A 22,542-nucleotide genomic window follows, 5' to 3' on the forward strand; every position below is an offset into this window, starting at 1 on the left:
GGGAGAAATTTCACATACCCATTACCTTTTAATGAAATTCTAGTAACAATACTAAATTAGCCAGACAATTGTCATTTATGTAATACAAGTTAGAGTAGCTATTGTCAAGGGCGATGTCACTTTTATCTGAAACGTTTAGCAGTTTCAGTAGGCAACTGTAGTTGCACCAGCATCCAATAGCTGCACTATACAAGATAGAAATGGGTCTCCGGCCAACAGAAGCAACAGGTTTTGTTCAAACAGCAATGAGAGATAAAGGAAGCATACTCCATGAATAACCAAGGTTCCTTATTGCACAGGTGATCCAACTACTTGCAGGTCAAATAAGTGAAAGTGTTTCTAAAAATGTTTGGAGATGATTAGCAGACACAGAGAAAGGCTTTAATCATCCTCATTAGGTCATGCTGCTCCTTTCAGACTGCAGAGCAATCACCTCAATAACAAATATTAATGACTAACACAATTGCAATACATCATATTTATTTATTTAGAGATACAGCACTGAGTCCCACCGAGTCTGTGCCGACCATCAACCACCCATTTATATTAATCCTACACTAATCCCATATTCCTACCATATCCCCATCTGTCCCTATATTTCTCTACAACCTACCTATACTCGGGGCAATTTATAATGGCCAATTTACCTACCAACCTGCAAGTCTTTGGCTGTGGGAGGAAACCGGAGCATCCGGCGAAAACCCATGCAGTCACAGGGAGAACTTGCAAACTCCGCACAGGCAGTACCCAGAATTGAACCCAGGTCGCTGGAGCTGTGAGGCTGTAGTGCTAACCACTGCGCTGCCCAATTTCATGAGTGAGTCACAAAACTAGTACCTGCTAAACTTGAGATTTGCACCAAACATCAAATGTGACACCATAGATGGGAAGCTACTCCAGTCACTATAATTCTGCACTGTTGGCCAATTTCTGTACAACTGTCACTTGAAGCTGTTCTTTCAGTATAGCAATAGAAACATTACAGTTTACCCAAATTAAGTCATGGATAAAGAAATATACTAAAGTATTAGTTAAGCTCAGTGACAACACTCTTGTCTCTTAAGTCAGATGATCATACACAGGTTCGAATGCCACTACAGGACTTCACATTGTGTTGCACAGAAGTGTCAACCTGGACAGAGGGAGTGCTGCACTGTTGGGGCTGCTGTAGAAATTATAGGAATTTGCAGCAGGTAAAGAGGCCATTCGGCCCATTGTGTGTGCAATGGCTAACAAGGTGCCACCCAGCAAAATTCCACTTCCCGGCTCTTGGTCTGCAGCCTTGTAGGTTATGGCACTTTTAAGTGCATATCCAAGTACTTTTCAATTGTTACGAGGGCTTCTGCCTCGACCATCCTTTCAAGCAGAGTTCCAGATCCCCACCACCCTCTGGGTGAAAAGAATTCCCCTCAAAACCTCTAACTTTTACCCAAAATCAATGCCCCTGGTTATGGGCCCCTCAACAAATGTGAACAGAGCCTTTCAATCCCCTCTATCTAGACCCCTTATAATTTTGTACACTTCAATTAGGTCTCCCCTCAGCTGCCTTTGCTCCAAAGAAAACAACCCTAGCTAATCCAATCTTTCCTTATACCTAAAATTCGCAAGTCCAGGTAAGATCCTCATAAATCTCCTCTGCACTAGAGAGGGTACAATCACATCTTTCCTATCGTGCAGTGACCAGAACTGCACTCAGTTTTCCAGCTGTGGCTTAACCAGTATTTTATACAGTTCTAGCATAACTTCCCAGCTCTTGTATTCTATGCCTTAACTAATAAAGGCACTATCCTGTATGCCTTCTTGATCATCTTATCTGCCTATCCAGCCACCATAAGGCGTCTGTGGATTCTGTGTGGAATCCAACTGGAAACAGCTTTCCAGTCACAAAAACACCCATCGACCATCTCCCTTTGCTTCCTTCTTAAGCAAATTTTGGCTCCAACTTGCCGCTTTGCCTTGGCTCCCAAGGCCTTTTACTTTCATGACTAGTCTGCCATGTGGGACCTTATCAAAAGCCTTATTAAAATCCATATAGACAACATCAAATGCACTACCCTCATCGACCATCTTTTTTACCTCCTCAAAAAACCCAATCATTTTAGTCAGATAGGACCTTCCCTAAACAAATCTGAGCTGAATGTCTTTGATTAATCAATGTCTTTCTAAATGAAGATTTATCCTAGCCCTCAAATTTTTTTCCAATAATTTCCCCACCATCGAGGTGAGGACGACTGGCCTATAATTACTAGGCCTACCCCTTCCTCCTATTTAATGGCACAATGTCAGCTGTCCTCCAATCCTCTGGCAGCAGACTGGATTGGAAAATGATGGTCAGAGTCTCCGCTATTTCTTCCCTTAACAGCCTAGGATACAGTTCATCGAGGCCTGGGAATTTATTCACTTTCAAAGATGTTAAAACTCTGAGTACCTTCCTCTCTCACTATGTTAATTTAATCAAATATTTCACACTCGTACTCCCCAATTGCAACATCTGTATCATCCCGCTATTTGTGCAAACAGACATAAAATAGTCATAAAGAATCATATCCACATTCTCCACTTCCACACACAGGTTACCCATATGCTACCCGATAGGCCCTACTCATCTTTAGTTATCCTCTTGCTTTTTATATATTTATAATTATTTTTGGATGTTCTACTTGCTAATTTGTTTACATGCCCTCTCTTTGCTTTCTTAATTTTCTTTTTAATTTCACCACTGCACTTTTTATACTCTAGGTTTTCTGAAGTATTGAGCTCACAGTTTCAGTCTTAAGTTTCCCTTTTATCTTTATCCTCTCCTTTAAGCCTCTTGTCTTTTTGGATGATTAAAACAAGGATGTTCAGATGGATGTAAAATATCCCAACTGGCACAATCAGATGAGCAGAGAAGTTCCTGCTGAACATTTATCCCTCAGCCACAATCTTGTGTGGCAAGTCTCTTCCACAATGAATACGGCGATATTTTCTACGAACCCTCAAAAAGATTTACATTTGTTAAAGAATCATTTGCAGCCTCTGAACATTGCAGTACGACACTCCTCATTTATTGTCACAAAGGTCATTCTGACACTTAGGACGTAATCAGTCGCTTTCCTCTCTCAAGCCGGGAAACCTTTGGCGGGAAATTTAAGAACAGAAATACCCAAGACTGAGCATGCTCGGTAAGGGGATGAAACAGCCCCTCACCCCTAAGGACCCTCAGGTAAAATAATTTAAAAACAAGACCGGAATTTATTCAGAAACCCTACCACCCTCTAGATCCATCCGCTAGCTTTCCCGCAAGATCCGAAACCTCAGTCACCATATTAATCCGTCGCACAGTTACCTTCGCGGCGCTTTGTTCCGCCATTTTTTTGTCCCTGTCTCTTCTCTGAGCCCCGCTCTCCCAGTAACTCCCGCGATCACCCCGCCCAGGGTCAAGCGGCCAATCACAGCGCGGCTATTTATCAGGTGGGGGATGGGTAGAGAGTTTCCCAACGGTTGCGGCCGTTTGAAGCCAGAACGCCGCCAGGGCGTCCACCGGTAAAGGCTATACGATGACGATAGCTGCGCTAATTTTAGGTTGGTTACCACACAGGCCTCATAAATTAATTTATGCGCCTAGGACTTAAATTAAGAAAAGAAACCTTTCTAGTGTTATAACCTACAGGTTCATTCGATCTGAGAACAGAAAGTGCCGGAAATACTCAGCAGGTCTGGCAGCATCTCAGTAGAGAGAAAGACAGTTAACGTTTCAGGTCTGTGACCCTTCATCAGAACTGGTAAAAGTTAGAAATGTAACAATCCTTGAGCAAGTGGGAGGTGGGAGTGGGGGGGAAGAACAAGAGCGAAGGTCTGTGATAGGACGGAGGGGGAGAAATTAAATGACAGATGTTATGGAACAGAAGTCAAATGCAGTGCTAAATAGTTATAGTGAAAGACAAAGCCTGAGTCCAGAGAGAGTGTCAATGGCAGAATAATGAACAGTTCTGTACGAAAGCAAAAACATGAGACTCGAACATGGTTAAAAAATATCTATATAAATAAATAAAAATGGGGCTTGTGGCCTGAATTGTTGAACTCAATATTGAGCCCAGAAGGCTGTAGAGTGCCTAATCGGAAGATGAGGTGCTGTTCCTTGAGCTTGCATTAATGTTCACTGGAACACTGCAGCAGGCCGAGGACAGAAAATGTGGGCATAAGAACAAGGTGGTGAATTAAAATGGCAAGCAACAGGAAGCTTGGGATCATGCTTACAGGCTGAGCGGAGGGGTTCTGCAAAATGGTCACCCAGTCTGCGTTTGGTCTCCCCAATGTAAAGGAGACCGCATTGTGAGCAGCAAATACAGTATACTAAACTAAAAGAAGTACAAGTAAATCGTCACCTGGAAGGAGTGTTTGGGGCCTTGAATGGTGAGGAGAGAGTATGTAAAAGGGCAGGTATGACACTTCCTTTGCATGGGAAGGGGACGAGATGTAGGGGGTGATGGAGGAGTGGACCAGGGTGTCGCAGAGGGAATGATCCATTCGGTATGCTGATGGGGAGTGGAGGGGAAGATGTGTTTGGTGGTGGCATCATGCTGCAGGTGGCAGAAATGGCAGAGGATAATCCTTTGGATGTGGAGGCTGGTGGGGTGGAAAGTGAGGACGAGGAACCCTGTTCTGGGAGGGAGGGGAAGGGGTGAGGGCAGAAGTACGGGGAATGCATCAGACAAAGTTGAAGGCCCTGTCAACCACAGTGCAGGGGAATCCTCGGTTGAGGAAAAATGAAGACGTACCAGAGGCGCTGTTGCGGAAGGTTGCATCATCAGAGCAGATTCGTCGGAGACGGAGAAAAGGGGAGAATGGAATGGAATCCTTATAGGAGGCAGGGTGTGAGGAAGTGTAGTCATGGTAGCTGTGGGAGTCAGTGGGCTTATAATAAATATTAGTAGACAGCCTGTCCCCAGAGAAGTTGAGGGAGGGAAGTGTCGGAGATGGACCATGTGAAGGTGAGAGAAAGGTGGAAATTGGAAGCAAAGTTGCGAGAGCAGGAAATGGCACTGATACAATCATTTGATCTTTTCGCTTTCCTTTTTCAATTATTTGGTGACTGGTGGGTTGGGTTGCCTGCTCTCTCGTCACGCAGGAGGTAATTCATATATTGTGCCAGCTGTCAAGGTTTCTAGGAAGTAAAATGGACTGCACTGAATTTTTCAACATATTTCCACGTACTCTCATTTCTCACGATATAGTTACACTGACTGGTTAAATTATATGGGACTTTGATAAATTTTCATCCAAAAATTCTCATAACTTAAGCCACCATGATCCTAACCTCCACTTCTGGGCTGTTAGAAGGTGCTATCACAGCCTGAGTGTAGTTTGGCAAACTGAGTAAGAACCTGTTTGAAGAGCTTTAAGCGTGCTGTGATTTAACCAGGAAGTTTACTAGCATAGCTTTGATTTGTTACTTATTCTGCTTTTGATTAAAGTGTCTGGAAAATTCAACAATGTGAAAAAGTTTTTTTAATCGAAGCCCATTTTTCCACATTATGATGTCCACTAAGTTTTTTTAAAAATTTAACTTGATTGTATTTTTTGAGGAAGTAACAAGGATGGTTGGTGACGGTAGTGCGTTTTATGTCATATACGTGGATTTTAGAAAGGCTTTTTGACAAGGTACCGTGTGGCAAACTGGTCAGAAAATTAAGAGCCCATTGGATCCAAAGGAAAATGACAAGTTGGATCCAACTTGTCAAGTGGCAGGAAGCAAAGGGTAATGGTCCACCAATGCTTTTGTGGCTGGAAGGTTGTTTCCAGTGGGGTTCTGCTGGGATCTGATCCCTGCTTTTTGTGGTTTATATCAGTGATTTAGACTTAAATGTAAGGGGCATGATTAAGACATTTTCAGATAATACAAAATTGACTGTGTATTTGATCATGAAGAAGAAAGCTGTAGACTACAAGAACAGCAAAATTAACCAACTTCTCTGGACCAGCCATATATTGTTTTTACAAGAGCAGGTCAGAGATTAGGAATCCTGCAGCGAGTAGTTCACCTCCTGACTCCCCAAAGCCTGTCCACCATTTACAACGTACAAGTCAGGAGTGTGACTGGATGACTGCAGCTCCAACAGCACTCAAGATGCTCAACATCATCCAGGACAAAGCAGCCTGCTTGATAAACACCACCTTAAGCATTCAATCCCTCCACCATCGGCACACAGTGGCAACAATGTGTACCGTCTACAAGATACACTGCAGCAACTCACCACGCCTCCTTCGACAGAACCTTCCAAACCGTGACCTCTACCACCCAGAAGGACAAGAGCAGCAGACATATGGGAACACCACCACCTGCAAGTTCCTCTCCAAGCAACACCATCCTGACTGGGAACTTTTCTTTGCTGTCGCTGGATCAAAAATCTGGAACTCCATTCCTAACAGCACTCTGGGTGTACCTACACCACATGGACTACAGTGGTTCAAGAAGGCAGCTCACCACCACCTTCTCAAGGGCAGTTTGGGATTGGCAACAAATGCTGGCCTTGCCAGTGATGCACACATCCCATTAATAAATTTTAAAAAATCAATAGATTGATCAGGTGGGCAGAAAAGTGGCAAATGGATTTCAGTCTGGAGAAGTGTGAGGTAATGCACTTGGGGATGGCGAACAAGGCAAGGAAACACACAATCAGTGATGGGATATGGAGAAGTGCAGAAGAGCGGAGGGAACTTGGAGTGCATGCCCGCAGATCCCTGAAGGTAGCAGGACAGGTAGATAAGGTGGTTAAGAAGGCATACAGGATACTTTATTAGCTGAAGCATAGAATATAAGAACAAGTAGGTTAAGCTGGAGCTGTATGAAATATTAGTTAGGCCATAGCTAGAGTGCTACAGTTCTGGTCACCACATTACAAGAAGGATGTGATTGCACTGGGGAGGGTACAGAGGAGATTTCTGAGATTGTTGCCAGGACTAGAACATTTTAGCTATGAGGAAAGATAGGCTGGGGTTGTTTTCTTTAGAACAGAGGAGGTTGAGGGGAAATTTAACAGATGTATAAAATTGAGGGGCACAGACAGAGTGGTTAGGAAGGACCTAATTCCTTTTGCAGAGAGATCAATAACTGGGGGGTGGGGCATAGATTTAAAGTAATTGACAGAAAGATGAAAGGGGAGTTGAGAAATATTTTTCCACCAGAGGGTGGTGAGGATTTGGAATCACTGCCTGAAAGGGGGTAGACACAGAAATTCTCACATTTAAAAAGTACTTGAATATCACTTGAAGCACCATAACCTGGCTCTGGACCAGGCACTGAAAAGTGGGATTAGGCTGGATAGCTCTTTTTTTGGCCGGCACAGACACTATGGGCTGAATGGCCTCCTTCTGTGCTGTAAATTCCTATGAAAGTCATCGGCTGATCCAATGAAAGTTCCTGCCCAACTTTATGGCTTGAACATTCCACACTTGTAAGTAAATACTTAGCAAAAATTATGGATTTGAATAATGGCCAGCTAATTTTAAAAGTCAGTAATGCACATAACCATGCAAATCTCAATATGCTTTTGTCTGTATGTCACTTGGCTACTTCCTCTAGCTTCAGAAACATCTGAACAAATCTTCACAATACATTGATTTAGACTGGGGACATGATTTTGAATGTAGCTAATTTTTAAACTTGTTTCTTGTTAGTTAATTAATTGAACTGCTGCCAATTAAACTACACTGCTCCATTTTTGTTACATCCTCCTTTTATTATTTCATTTTTATTGGTGCTACAGTATAGAAGAAATAACACTGCTCACAAAAATAAGTAATGAAATCCTGGACATCTGTCATAGGGAAAATGTTAGAAGCTATTATTAAAGACGTTCTAGCAGGGCACTTAGAAACATTCAAGGTAATCAGGCAGAGTCAACATGGTTTTATGAAAGGGAAATCATGTCTAACCAATTTATTGGAGTTCTTTGAAGAAGTAACATGTGCTGCAGATAAAGGGGAACCGGTGGATGTCACGCCAACTTTGTTGAATGATAATTTTCTTTAATCCACTGACTGGAGATCTGAATTTCTATATATAACGATTTAAAAAAAGATGACTTTGGCAGCTTAGATGGCCACCTAATTTGCAACACTGTATCACTGTAAGGAATGTGAGGAGGGAGACAAAATGTCTGCTCATTTCCCGGCAAGAACCAAGACCCAGGAAGTTTAAGGGAATTACCTGTTCTTTTAGCAACTAGAAATACTGTAAACTGCTATGTTTGATTTACTGAGTGACTGTCATGTGACAAACTCCTCCCCATCTGTGGTTTTAAGCTTGTGTTTCTCTATAGCAGTAGAGGAAAACCTTCTGAACTCTGACACATGCAGGCCTGAGTGGGGCTGTGGTGGGCTGGGTCCCTCTCCCCCACTCTCTCCATTTCAGCTTACAAGCTTCAAACTCTGCCTGTTGACTGACCACCTTTGCATATGCCAGCTACAATCAGAAACCCTGTTGGAGGAAATCATCTGCATCGCTGTCTCCAAGAGACCCACCGAATCAATCATCTACCTCTTCAAACTAAAAGCCTCAGGACCACCAAATTCAGCTGGAAGCCAGCCGACTCACCAAACCCCACAGACTGTATACCCCTTTTTTCTATGGACTCTAACTCCATCAGTCTATCTTTCCCCACTCTGTAACCTATTTGTGTGTATGCGTGAGTGAAGGTTCACATATACTTTATCTTTATTAGTTCGGTTTAGGTACAATAGAGTTAACCTCTTTCTTTGTTAACTCAAGACAACCTGCCTGATTGATTTTGTAATGATCATAGCAAGTAAGTAATCAAACACCTACTGAATTGGCCAGTACTTCCACTTTAAGAAAGAATTAAACCTGTTGTGGTCAGACAAGGAGAGGGAAAAGAGGGAAGCCTTTCGACCCCTCCTCACTTGACGGTAACAATGTATGGTACTTAAATTTCCAGAAGGCATTTGATAAGGTGCCACATCAAAGGCCACTGTAGAAAATAAAAGCTCATGGTGTGGGGGTAACATATTGGCATGGATAGAAGATTGGCTAGCTAACAGGAAACAGAGAGTAGGCATAAATGGGTCATTTTCTGGTTGGCAAGATGTAACGAGTGGTGTGCCATAGAGATCTGTGCTGGGGCCTCAACCTTTTACAATTTACATAAATAACTTGGATGAAGGGACTGAAGGTATGATTGCTAAATTTGCTGATGCCGCAAAGATAGGTGGGAAAGTAAATTGTGAAGAGGACATGAGGCTACAAAGGGATGTAGATAGGTTGAGTGGGCGGGCAAAGATCTGTCATATGGAGTGTAATGTGGGAAAATGTGAAATTGTCCATTTTGGCAGGAAGAATAAAAAAGAAGCATAATAGCTAAATGGTGAGAGATTGCAGAGCTCTGAGATGCAGAGGGATCTGGGTATCCAAGTGCATGAATCGCAAAAGGTTAGTATGCAGGAACAGCAAGTAATTAGGAAAGCTAATAGAATGTTATTGTTTATTGCGAGGGGAATTGAATACAAAAGTAGGGAGGTTATGCTTCAGTTATATACAGCATTGGTGAGACCACATCTGGAGTACTGTGTGCAGTATTGGTCTCCTTATTTAAGGAAGGATGTAAATGCGTTGGAGACAGTTCAGGGAAAGTTTACTAGACTAATACCTGGAATGGGCAGGTTGTCTTATGAGGAAAAGTTGGACAGGCTAGGCTTGTATCCACTGGAGTTTAGAAGACTAAGAGGCGACTTGTTAGAAACATATAAGACCCTGAGGGGTTTTGACAGGGTGAGTGTGGAAAGGATGTTTCCTCTTGGGGGAGAATCTAGAACTAGGGATCACTGTTTAAAAATCAGGGGTCGCCCATCTAAGACCGATGAGGAGAAATGTTTTCTCTCAGAGGGTCATGAGTCTTTGGAACTCTCTTCCTCAAAAGGTGATGGAAGCAGAGTCTTTGAATATTTTTAAGGCAGTGGTAGTTTAATCACACCTGATTTGTTTCCTTCCATTACTTTAAATGGTCTTCTGGTTCTATATAAATAATTTTCTTCTACATTACTACACCGCAGTGAAATAAATACACGTGTGTGAGTATATATATATGCAAAATAAATAATTAAATACCAAGAACCAAATAATTAATCCTCTGGTAAAGAAAATAATTACAATCTGCAGCTGACATGTGGTTCTTAGGCTAACATCTCACTCATGTTTCTTTTACTTTGGAATGATTGCTCTGTTGCATTTATTCTATTTCACTGCAATTTTTTTTATTGTGCTCTTTGACTTAGCTCCTGAGGAAAAAAATACTATTTTAATCTTATGATGCTGAAAATAATTAAAACTAGCCAAGACCTGCAAACCATTTGTGGTCCAATTTGTATCTTACTTGCAACAGGATTTCTAGTTATTCTTTCACCAAAGACTTTAACAGAATCAAAACTTCTCACTCTGGAAAAAGCTACATAAAGCTCTGCATATGTAAAAACATGCTTAGGAATATAAATACAAATTTTGGCAAGAGTCTGGCCTTGTGACTTGTTTATAGTCACAAATGTGAAAGTCTAATTGGGAACTGTTTCTCCTGAGTTGAAAAAGCAGGTTTACATCTTATGGACTCAATATTACTTGAGGAATAAACATTCCATTTCCCTGAAATCTGCTTGTTAGAATTTCAACATCTATCATTGAAGAAAACAGCTTCCTAACTACCCATCTTGTTCCATGCAAAGTCTTTGTTTAGGGTTCAAGTTTTGTAGCAACATTATAACTGCTCCTTTCTTGAGTCTAAGTTTGTAAGGTGGCATGCTCATCTGAGTTAGACTGTGTAGAAACTCTGTAGGTTATAGACTGTTAACATCACCGTCATCATCTATAGAATCAACACTGATTTACCTGACAGCTTTTCTAAAGCTTTTTCATTCAAATCTCGTGAACCTTCATTTTTAGCACAAAGAACAGCTTTCAGATAATAAGTTGTATCAATAACTGTCCCCATCATTTTGCCACACTTAACCAATTCCATCATCTCATTCAGCCCTGTCATGCCATCCCCTTCCTCCCATGCCATCCCTCTCATGTCATCATCGTTCCATTTCTCCCATGCTATCCCCATCAGTCCCATCCCCCTCACAGAAACAATCTCTCCAGTCAGGGTAACTTTGTTGTTGGGCTCCCCTTACCTTTGTCTGGTTTTGTTATCCACCAGCCCATTCCCCCGCACCCCCCACCACCAACCTGGTCCAGCCATGCCTTGATTTTAAAATTCTCAACATGGCCTCTCCCCTCTCTCTCACTGTAACCTCACCTAGCCCTACAACTCTCCGAGATTTCTACGCTCCTCTGATTTTGGCCTCTTAAGCATCCCAGATTTTCGTTGCTCCACCATTGGTAGCTATCCCTACAGCTGATTAGGCCCTAAGCTCTTGAATTCCTTCCTGAAACTTCTCCACTTCACTTCCTCTCCTTTTAAGTCGATCCTTAAAACCTATCTCTGTGACCAAGCTTTCAGTCATCTGCCCTATGCTTCTCAAATTTTGGCCTCTTAAGCATCCCAGATTTTCATTGTTCCACCATTGGTGGCCACGCCTTCAGCTCCCCAGGCCCTAAGGTCTGGAATTCCTTCCCTAAATTTCACTGCCTCTCTATCCTTTTTAAGTTGATCCTTAAAACCTATCTCTTTGGCCAAGCTTTTAGTCATCTACCCGAGTAGCTCCTGTGTCTCTGACCAATTTTGTCTGATAACACACTTGTCAATCATCTTAGGTCATTTTACTATGTTAACGGTGCTATTTAAATGCAGGTTTTTGCTCTTGTTTCCTAGAGCAAACTGCACACATTTTTCACCTCTGTCAGTTTAATGCATAACTCCAAAGTAGTTCTACAGTTTTTGCACTCAACTGGCCAGTTAGTTCCTTCCTTATAAGATTCTTAGCTGCATGAGGGAATATGCAATAAGAAAAGGACATTAATCCCCTGTAGTTTGCTGACTCTCCCTAAAGACAAAAAGATTTATATCTATTTAGCCAGGCACCACCCACCAACAGACACACCCCTTAAACTGACCAATCAAAACAGTCCGGACAGACAAAGCCAGAGTATTTTTATAACAGATGCTGGCCCAACCACTTATGACTTTAGGCAACTATTTGTTATTATAAAAGATCTGTTTTTCATATGATCTGCTGAGTGAAAAACAATGTAATATTAAAATACCCACTCAGACTATCACTTTATGCTACCATTGGACACCAACAAATTACATTCTTATTTTAGTAAAATAATGCAGTTGTTCAGGAATACGTCTGGAGGTTACATTTGCGGTAATCTAGTGAACAGCAGCCAATATGGATTCATAAGGGAAATAACCCACTGAACTAAGCTCCCCAACTTTGTTCAGGAAGTATCATCCTAAGTGGATTGTGGAAAGCCCTGCAATATTTGCTTCTGGGCTTCCAAAATTGCATCTAGTGTAGTTTCATGTGAAAGTACTTTTACTTAGCCCAAGAGATTGAGTAAAACTCAGGAATGGATTACAAAGCAGGCATAATTATTAGGATTTATAACAGAATAGGGAAGATGCTGAGTAGTGTGCCCCAGGGATTAGTGTTAGGATCCTAATTGTTTTTAATTTACACTAACAACTGGATTCAGAAATTTAAGTACAAATTAATTGACTTTGTAGATGGTATCAAAGTCAGAAGAGACGTTAATTCTGAGCAGACAACTCGAACTATTGAAATGTGTTGGACAAAATATTTTTAAGTGGGCAGAACAAAAGCAGAAAATACATACTTCATAAATGCTGTCAAAGCAGTTGAGGTAAACTTTTAAGAAGTCATAGGCAAAGTGTTCAAGCTTCTGGTCTTTGTAGGTCACATGAGCACAAATGGAGCTTGAAACTCCAAATATCTGAAGTTGCTGATACCAGTAGATCTTGGTGTTCTTGGTTAAGATTTATCCATTAATGAAACAACAGTTTTCAATAAAATCCTTTCCAAATATCTAGACTAATGAAGTTTAAAAAAATTTTAGTAGTCAATAAATAAAAGTATTGGTAAGACTGTAGCTTGGGCTTTAAAGGCAACATTGGTGGAGCTCAGGCAGAAGCTTGGACAGATTCAATTTGCAGCAGCGTCATTGGTGGGAAGGTGTAATTACAGTTGTGACAAGTTTACATGGGTGGTTTCCATTGTAAATGTGGAGATGGGAATTTATAATGGCAATATAAGAATAAGGACAGAATGTATAACTTTAAAATGGGGACTGAATTACTTCTGCTGCCCTGAACAATGCCATGGGAGATCAACTAAAGAATGACTGCAGGAGAAGCATCCTATCCTCCCCATTCATGATGGCTGACGAGCAGAGGAAGGCCTAGGACTGGAAGCCTGAGCATTTATCTTTGCAGTTTTCCATCTATTACTTTCTGCAAAAGGGCAATAGCTGTATACAATGCTTAAAATGATAGCTCCCAGAGGAGCAGTAGTTCTCAACTTAAACTTGTACCATAGCTAATTACCAACTGTCATGCAGGCCCCCACCTGCCAAGAATGAGGCATATTAATTTAGCAACATGGTCATTAAATTTCAAATTGTTGCTGGGAAGAAGAGAAGGCCTGATACAAGAGGTTGCCAAGTCACCCTGGCTGGAAAGACATTTTTGCATATTAACAGACAGTATTTATAGACAAAAGACCATTCCCTGACCCACCCAATACACAGAATTGATGTGGTCAGACCAGTTTTGTCACATAACTAACTCGCTGTTGCAGAGTTTGAACTGAGAGTTTAAAATTGGAGAAACAGTGTTTTGAAGACAGAAAGCTCTGTGCTCCTGGATTGACAAGACCACCTCCCCTCCTGTCTGCTCCCATCTCTTTCTCATGGAACTGAAACTCACTGAGGACACATGAACCCCATGAGAAAAATCTCCTACAGTGAATAAGGTTTAAGAAAAATACTGGGCCCCAACAAAAAGAAAGATCAACCCACGAAAGGACTCTACAGTGAGCTCAAAGAACTATAACAAATTCTTCAGATAGTGCCTCAAACCTTTCCACTTTATTTATCTTCTCTTTCCTGTCTCTATTTGCATGTGTGTATCGCATAAGCTAGCATGGGGTACGGCGTGTATCTGTAGCCGTTAACCGAATTAGAGTTTTAGTTTAAGTTTAATAAATTTTACTTTTCTTCTTTAAACCTAAGGAAGCCTGTTTGTGCTCATTTCTTTGCCCTATAATTGGAAAGCAGTGAACAAAGATTCACCAAGGGGAAGCTCAAATATGGTGTGTTTAAAATAAAACCCTGTTACAGTAAGACCAGGTGAAGGCTGAGAGGGACACCTTTCTCACCTGGTCGTAACAGAAAGTTGCATGCTAGCGTCTGGAATTGACCCATAGACAAACAAGAGAAATTGGAAGTGGGAAGTCAAATTGTTCCCAATCAAAAAAAAAAGCACATTTTCAATACAGGTTTTCTTGTGGTTGTGTGTGCTTGAATACTCACATGTCTGCAACTGAAGCTAGTAGCTCTTCAAGCTAGGGTGAAGTAACTTGGGATAAGTTAAAAGCACTGTCTATGGAGGAGTTGAGGAAAATGGCTGAGTGGTGTGGGATCACTGTACATGGCAAGGCTAGGAAGTCTGAACGCCTAAGGCTAGTGGCCAACCATTTTTCCCTTGAATCTGAAGACGTAGAAACCGGGTTAGAAGCAGAATCCGACAAGGTAATGTTAGCAAAGATACAATTGGAACAGAGGAAACTTGAATTTGAGGAAAGAGAGAACCTTCCAGAAGGAACATGAAGAAAAGGAAAGGTAGGAGAAAGACAGGAGAAGGAACGAGAGAGAAAGAATATTTCAGAAAGAATCCGAAGAAGGAGAGCTGAAGCGGCTTGAGTTAACTAGGGGGCGACAGTGTAACCCCAGTGAAAGCATAGCCAATATGGAGGAGTGTAATTTAGGGCTGGGTACAGAATTGTTAAAACTAGCTTATCTAATCCCAAAATTCAATGTGGAGGTATTTTTTGTGTCTTTTGAGAAACTGGCAAGGCAGCTAAAATGGCCAGCTGAGACATGGTCTCTTTTAATACAAAGTAAGCTAACTGGAAAAGCCCATGAGGTTTATTCCTTGTTGCCAGATGAGAGTTCATCAAATTATGAACTGACCAAAATGCTATCCTCGGAGTACATGAATTAGTACCTGAAGCCTATCGCCAAAAGTTTAGAACCCTCAAGACGCAAGCTAATCAAACTTGTTTGGAGTTTGAAAGAAGTAAGCAGCTGGTTTTGACCAGTGGCTGAGGGCTCTTAAAGTACAGCTCAGCTATGAGAATCCCAGGGAAGTAGCTCTGTTAGAGGAATTTAAAAACTGACTCCCACTCTCAATAAAGACCCATGTAGAGGAGCAGTGTGTCCAGAGAGCCCGGCAAGCCGCCATTCTGGCTGATGAGTTGCTTTAATTTACAATTTAGTTTCCCAGGGGAGAACCTTTCCTAATCACCTCCACAAATCCGAAAAGGACAAACGGTGGGAAGATGATATCCACCCAGGCAGTTCTGGGAGAGAAAGGAAAGCAGGAGACACGGGGCCCTCCTCCAGCCAAAAAGGAAGGTGCTGTGAGCAAGAGTGAGACTCAGAGACCTGTGTGCTTCCATTGTAATAAAGCAGGGCATTTAAAAGCTGACTGCTGGAAACTAAAGGGAAAACTGGTAGGGTTAATCAGGGCACACCCGCTCAGTGAAGACAGGAACCTGATGGAAAGCACAGCAGAACAAGCTGTGGCTTTAACTGCAGTAAGAGTGCAACCCAGGAAGCTTACTACGGCTAGTGCAGGAAAAGCTAATAGGATTCCTGAAGGCTATCAGGGTTTTGTGGCTGAAGGGAAAGTAACCCCATACCCCTCGAGTGGGACCAGCAAGCCCATAGTGATTCTCAGGGACACAGGAGCCACTAGATCACTTTTACTGGGAAAAGGCCTGACCTTTCCCCCAGAGAGTGCAGTGAACACCAAAATGATGGTGAATGGTATTGGAGGGCAGTGTATGCCTGTACCGCGGGTGTACCTGGAATGCGACCTAGTTTCGGGACTGGTGATCGTAGGGATTGTCCCTGTTTGCCTGGGGACCGGGTTGACCTGCTCCTAGGTAATGGTCTGGCGGGATGAAGGTGGTAGCGCCCCCCCCCCCCCCCCCCCACCCCCCGCAACGAAAGAAAGACAGCAGGAGGTCAGAGCGACAGGGCAGTGGCAGGAGACGGTCCCCTGCAGTTTCCTTGAATCTGTAGTGAATCAGGCCATGATCAAACTAGCTGGTCTCCCCACATTCTATCCCCTGTAAACTTGAGATCATCCAAAGCTCTGCTGCTCGTGTCCTAACCCACACCAAGCCCGTTCACCTATTATCCCTATGCTCGCTGACCTACATTGGCTCCAGTCAAGCAATATCTTAATTTGAAAATTCTCATCCTTGTTTTCAAATCCCTCCAAACCCCTCGCTATCTCTGTAATCTCCTCCAACCCATAACCCTCCCAAGATATCTACGATCATCCAATTCTGGCCTCCTGAACATCCCCAGTTTTAATCACTCCACCATTTTTGGCCATGCGTTCAGTTGCCTAGGCCCTATCCTCTAGAATTCCCTTCCTATACCCCTCTACCTTATTTTCCTCCTTTAAACACTGCTTAAAACATGTGGCATGGTGTCATATTTTGTTTTTTAATGGTCCTGTGAAGGACTTTGTCCTGACTTTAAGCATTCTGCACAAACCACTTGCTCCCATAATTGGACTACAGCATAAAAGGAGAACGAGCAGAGACAACACAGAGCAGGACAAGCTGCTGGAAGAGAGAGGAGGGGGAGAAGGACTCTCAACTGTAGGCCATATCTGCCCAGAGAGTTCAAGGACCGATTCTCCTACCTAAACCTCAGCAAGGAACAGGGTGTCAGGCACCTCCACTTCACTAAGGACATTCACACTGAAATCTGCCACCTCTTGCAATCTCAGAGCAGGGTGAGGATGGCAATGCTGATGCTGTGAAGGTGAATACATGCTATTCTCTCTTACCAGAGAGAAGCAGGCGTTGTGGTTTTGTGAGGATTACAGGCTTCCTTATGATGCAGGGTGCCAATGACTGCACACACATCGCATGTCAACTCTGAGATGTTGTGCAACCAATAGGGATTCCACTTCCTCAACGTTCAGCTGGTACATGACCAGTTAGTGTTTGATATGCGTATCATGCAGGTCAATCCCATGTACACATGGGCAGCGTGCATACAAGAAAAACCATGTTGCCACACAAAATGTGTTCAAAGAGACCATTGGGGTGTTTAAACAATGCTTCTGTTGCCTGGACCACTCTGGAGGAACCCTACAGTACGTGCCAGAGTGTGTGGCAAGTCTCGTGCTGATTTGCTGCATGCTGCATAACCTCACTGTCAGCTATAAGGCAACCAGCAGAGGAGGAGGAGGAGGGAATGGAGGAGGCAACAAACACAGCACCTTTATGGCTAGGCTGGCTAGTAAAAGCTACCCCAATTCCACATTTGCCAACAGTCCCACATCTTATCTTCTCTTTGTTACTGAGCATCACAGTGTTCCCTTGCCACCCAAAATACACATTCCAAATCAAAACATGCCTTCTTACATAAAAATGTCAACTAATCACCCTGGTGCACTCTCTTAGTGCCTGTCTTCCATGTTCCTTTGCCTGTCCTAGTGCTCCTATGCCATGCTACCCTAATCGCTGCAGCATGGCTAGTGGAAGGCCACTGACTTTCAATAGAGGAGTCTGCAGATGACCTTGCAGGATGAGCTCAAGCAGCTTTGGACCGCACCATCTCAGCACAAGCGGCAGCAGTCTGGGCTAGTTGGCTGACAGGCAATAGCAAGGGCATTGGTAAAGCAGCAATGCTGGGAGGATAAATATTGTCATCCTGAGAGAGGATAGCAGGTTTGTGGTTCACGGAGCCACTACCACTCTCCTGAGGTGGCACCTCAGCAATTCTAATGATCTGTTAGAGGACAGATGGCTGAACTGCTGTGAAACCCTGCAAGCCCCTTTGAACATTGGTATCCACAACCATGATGGCAGCAAGCTGGGCTTGAAGAGAGCAGTCTGAGCTTTCATGGGAGCAAGCTGACCTTGCATGACTTCAGTCTGAGCTTCCACTGCAGCACTCAGGTGGCTTCTGCTTGTGCTACAATGGAAGTTGAGTCTTTGGCCATCAGATGCTGCATCATGGTTAGGTCCAGAATTGTGCTAATGGAGTTGGGCACCATTTCCATGTTGGAAAAGATGGATTCTTAACTCTGTGCAAAGCCTTGTGCCAAGTTTGTTGCTATTCTCCTCCATGTTCCTCGACATTGACCGCAGGTTTTCTGGCTGGTCTGCCACTGCATAAAGCATTTCATTGTGAATACCCCTCAGCCTACTTCTGTTGGCCACCTTACTGAAGACCTTATCCGAGACCTCTGCAGCAGAACTTGTGTGTGATCTCATCCTTCAGCAAGCTAGCACGTGTGCTACTCTTGTGTCCTGCCGCTGAGTCTCACTACATGCAGATCCCGCCTCAAATCTACCCTCTAACATACGTACAGTGTCGGTATCTGAGCTGGTGGGTGCGAGAGCAAATGGCGATGTTTCTTCATCATCACTGTCTTCCTGCTCTTCCACCCCTTACACTTTCACCACTGCATGGCCAGGTTGTTGTTCTTGGGTATCTGCAAGGAGAAAGGCATAAGCGTAGGGCTGTTGTAAAGGGAGTGTGGGAAAACAAGAGGTGCATGCTTACACGATCTGTAGCTTGTAAATCAGAAGCAATTGTGGGATGATGGGAAGTGAGAGGTGAGAAGGAGGATTAGGTATGAAGGTACCATCACCTTCGATGGTTTCAGCTCCGCCACTGGCCAGGGCTCAGCAATGGCCTCTCCAGTGATGGCAACTTCTGTTTCCTACATCAGGATAAGGACAGGCAGGTGCGTACATCCCCCACCAATTTGGTCCTGCTGCCTCTAGTTATGTGCCAGCGTGTCCTGCAAGAGAGAAGGAAGTGTGTCAGTGAGTGTGGTGCAATGTGTTTGGGTGATGTCATGGTTAAATAACTGGAAGTGTGTGCAAGCTGCAAGATATGGGTGTGAGTTTTGAGGGAAAGAAAGAGTTGCACAGGGCCAGAAAAAGGTGCACGGAGATCGTGATGCGGGACTACCCCATGCCTGTGCTTCTTTCTGAAGGTAGCATGCAAACTCTCATGTTGCCTGTTAATTTAAATGATTGTAACATGCAGCCAGTGTTAAGCTCAAACTCACCCATTGACCTCAGTCTCTCTCTCATTTTCCAAAGGTCATATAACAGAAAACAAAGGCTATAACAGAATGTGATCAGAACTGTCATCTTTTCTTTCTCACAAGTTAATCACAATGCAAATGTTACCTTCCTAAAAGTTTTGAAATTTGCCCTCTTGCTGTTCTTCAAAAAAAAAAATTGAAAAATCTTTGAGCACAAACTACTACAAACTGAAGTAAAAATACTCTGCAGTACAGCTGACTGAATAATACTTACATGTTCTGGGAATAATGCACATTTTCAGATGGCACAATCAAAATTCAGCTCACAGCATCATAGCTCTGAGAAAGGTAATGAGTGTGAAATTCATTCGCATAGTGCCACTCTGCTACGCAGGCCTACCTGCAGAGTTGTAGCACGGTCATGATGTAACTCTTAACAACAGGCTAATGCAATGCAGGAATACCAAAATTGGTCAACAAATGTACAGGCAACACCTTATTCATTCCTGAAGTTTAGAAGCAAGATGGGCCCTGTTCTGGGGTGATGTAAAGGGCCATTCAACATGTTGCAACTGAGGTGCTTTTGACTTACTTGTGCTCAGGCAAAGTTTGTGGAAGCACTGTGGTAAATTGCTGGAGGAATTTGGAGGTTTCTGCTGATCATTGGAAGGCAGCAAATAACATTGCCTTACATAGTGCCACTTACTCTGCAACATGAGTAGGGCATGGAGAGGAGGAGGCAGAGAGGGGAATCTCTGTGAGGAGGGGGAATGAGGGCTCTCCTTAGAAGGCCCTTCTCAGTGAGGGTCTTCTGTGAGCTCCAGTCCTATGCTGCGATGAGCCGAGCGGTGGCTTAGGAGGCTTCGCTTCAGTAAGGAGGTAGCGATGGAGTTGTGTTAGCTCCTTCACAAAGACCTGGAGTGCCAAACCAGGGCAAGGACTGTGAAGATCACCATCACCCTTTCGATCCATGCAACTGGTTCTTTCCAGGTGGGAGATGATGACAGAAGCAATGTGTCACAATTCACCCTCCACAGAAGCATCTGAGAGGTGACAGAAATGCTCTACAGAAGGAGATGAGACTTCATCCTCTTCTCCCTAAGGAAGGAAGACCAGGCTGAAAGAATACATAGCTCAGTCAATATGTAGTTAGTGTGTGATCATACCAGGAAATTCATCTCGGTGAATGCCTCCTATCCTGGCAGCACCCACGGTGCTAATATCCTGTGACAAATTGGTGGCCATCTTTCCCAAACTCCATGTTTGAATCCCTCCAATCAGGTTTCTGATCGCGCCACAGCTCCAAAATGGCTTTTTATCAAAGTCACGAATGATGGCCAAGGCAAGCTATCCCTCCCCATCCTTCTTGACCTGGCTGCAGCCTTTGACACAGTTTATCACACCATCTGCCTCCAAATCCTCTCCACCATCATCCAACTGGGTGGGACTGCACCCACCTGGTTCCATTCTTATTTATCTAATCGTAGTTAGAGAATCGCCATCAACTGCTTCTCTTCCCATTCCTGCACCGTTACCTCTGGTGACCCCCAAGGATCTATCCTTGGGCTCCTTCTTATTTCTCATCAAAATTGGATGAGAAGAAATTTCCTTCAATTAAATACTGGGAAGACTGAAGCCACTGCCTTCAGTCCCCGCCACAAACTCTGCTCCTTCACCACCAATTCCATCCGTCTCCCTGGCAACTGTCTGAGGCTGAAACAAACTGTTCCCAAATTTGGTGTCATAGTTGAACCTGAGATAAGCTTTCAACCACATATCCGTGCCATCACTAAGACCATCTGTTTCTACCTCCATAACATTGCCCGTCTCTCCTCCTGCCTTAGTGCTCTGCTGCTGAAACCCTCATCCATACCTTTGTTACCTCCAGACCTGACTATTCTTATACACTCCTGGCCAGCCTCCCACATTCTACCTCTGTAAACATGAGGTCATCCAAAAATCTGCTGCCCATGTCCTAACTCTCACCAAATGCCGTTCATCCGTCACCCCTGTGCTCACTGACCTACACTGTCTCCCTGTTAAATAACACCTCAATTTAAAATTCTCATCCTTGTTTTAAAATCCCTCCATGGCGCCCCCCCCCCACCCCCCCGCATCTCTGTAATCTCCTCCAGCCCTACAACTCGCTGAGATATCTGTGCTTCTCTAAATCTGACCTCTTGAGCATTCCCAATTTTAACTGCTCCATCATTGGTAGCCGTGCCTTCAGCTGACTAGGCCCTAACCTATGGAATTCCCTCCCTAAACCTCTCCGCCTCGCTACCTCACTTTCTTCCTTTAAGACACTCCTTAAAACCTATCACTTTGACCAAGCTTTTGGTCATCTGCCCTAACATTGCCTTGTGCGGCTCATTTGTCATATTTTTTATAATGCCTCTGTGAAGCACCTTGGGATGTTTTGTTACGTTAAAAGCACTATATAAATACAAGTTGTTGTCATTGTTGACAGTCAGCAATTTCCACTGTCTTTGAACCTCAAAGACAGACAACAGGATGGCTGCTGGGAGACAGGCTACCCCCTCCGCATGTGGCTCATGACTTCCTTCGCCATCACACCATGTGAGGTCACAGGAACTTCAATGAAAACCATGGAGCCAACCAAAACACTGTTGGGCAAGCCAGCGGGATCCAATAGCAGGGTTTTGCTGCTGAGATTGCGGTGGGGGGAGGGGGGGGAGGGGGAGATCTCTGCAGCACACAACCAAGATAAACTCCATGTTTGTGGTTGTATGCTGCGTTCTCCACAATCTTGCAATTATGAGGACCCAGCCACTACTTCCTGGGTTCCAGAGGCCACCTCAGAAAGAGGTGATGGAGGAGGAAGTGGAGGAGACCACATGCACAGCATCCGGCACGCAACTGGTCAGAGCATAATGTAGCTTCGCTTCAGTTAAAAGGAACTTCCCCACTCCCAACATGGACCCACCATTCCCTAACAGTACATCCATTTCTGATTTCCCATCACAAAGTCCCTTTGGCCTACAACACAGCCAAAACCTTCACAAATAACTTTATCCATCTAAACATGAGAAGTACTAAAAGCAGAACTGATCACTGTTGTGTATCCCCTTAGTGCATGTCTTGAGGGTGCCTTTTCCTGGCTGAGTGCTCCTACGCACTGCTACCTCAGTGGCTGCAGCATAGCTGGTGGAAGTCTGCTGACTTTCACTGTGGAGACTACAAATAGCCTTGAGGTCTGGCTTCAGACACTTTCCTATGGGTGGCAGCAGTTTGGGCAGGCTGGCTGACAAGC

General features: G+C 43.7%; 1 protein-coding gene across 4 annotated transcripts in view; it reads right to left on the reverse strand.

Annotated features, from left to right (window-relative positions):
- Window positions 1–22,542, reverse strand: part of LOC137351782 (E3 SUMO-protein ligase PIAS4-like) — a 132,335-nt gene that overhangs the window by 84,716 nt on the left and 25,077 nt on the right. The gene's annotated exons all lie outside the window — the stretch shown is intronic.

This window comes from Heterodontus francisci, chromosome 36, assembly GCF_036365525.1.
Source record: "Heterodontus francisci isolate sHetFra1 chromosome 36, sHetFra1.hap1, whole genome shotgun sequence".
Classification (NCBI taxonomy): domain Eukaryota; kingdom Metazoa; phylum Chordata; class Chondrichthyes; order Heterodontiformes; family Heterodontidae; genus Heterodontus; species Heterodontus francisci.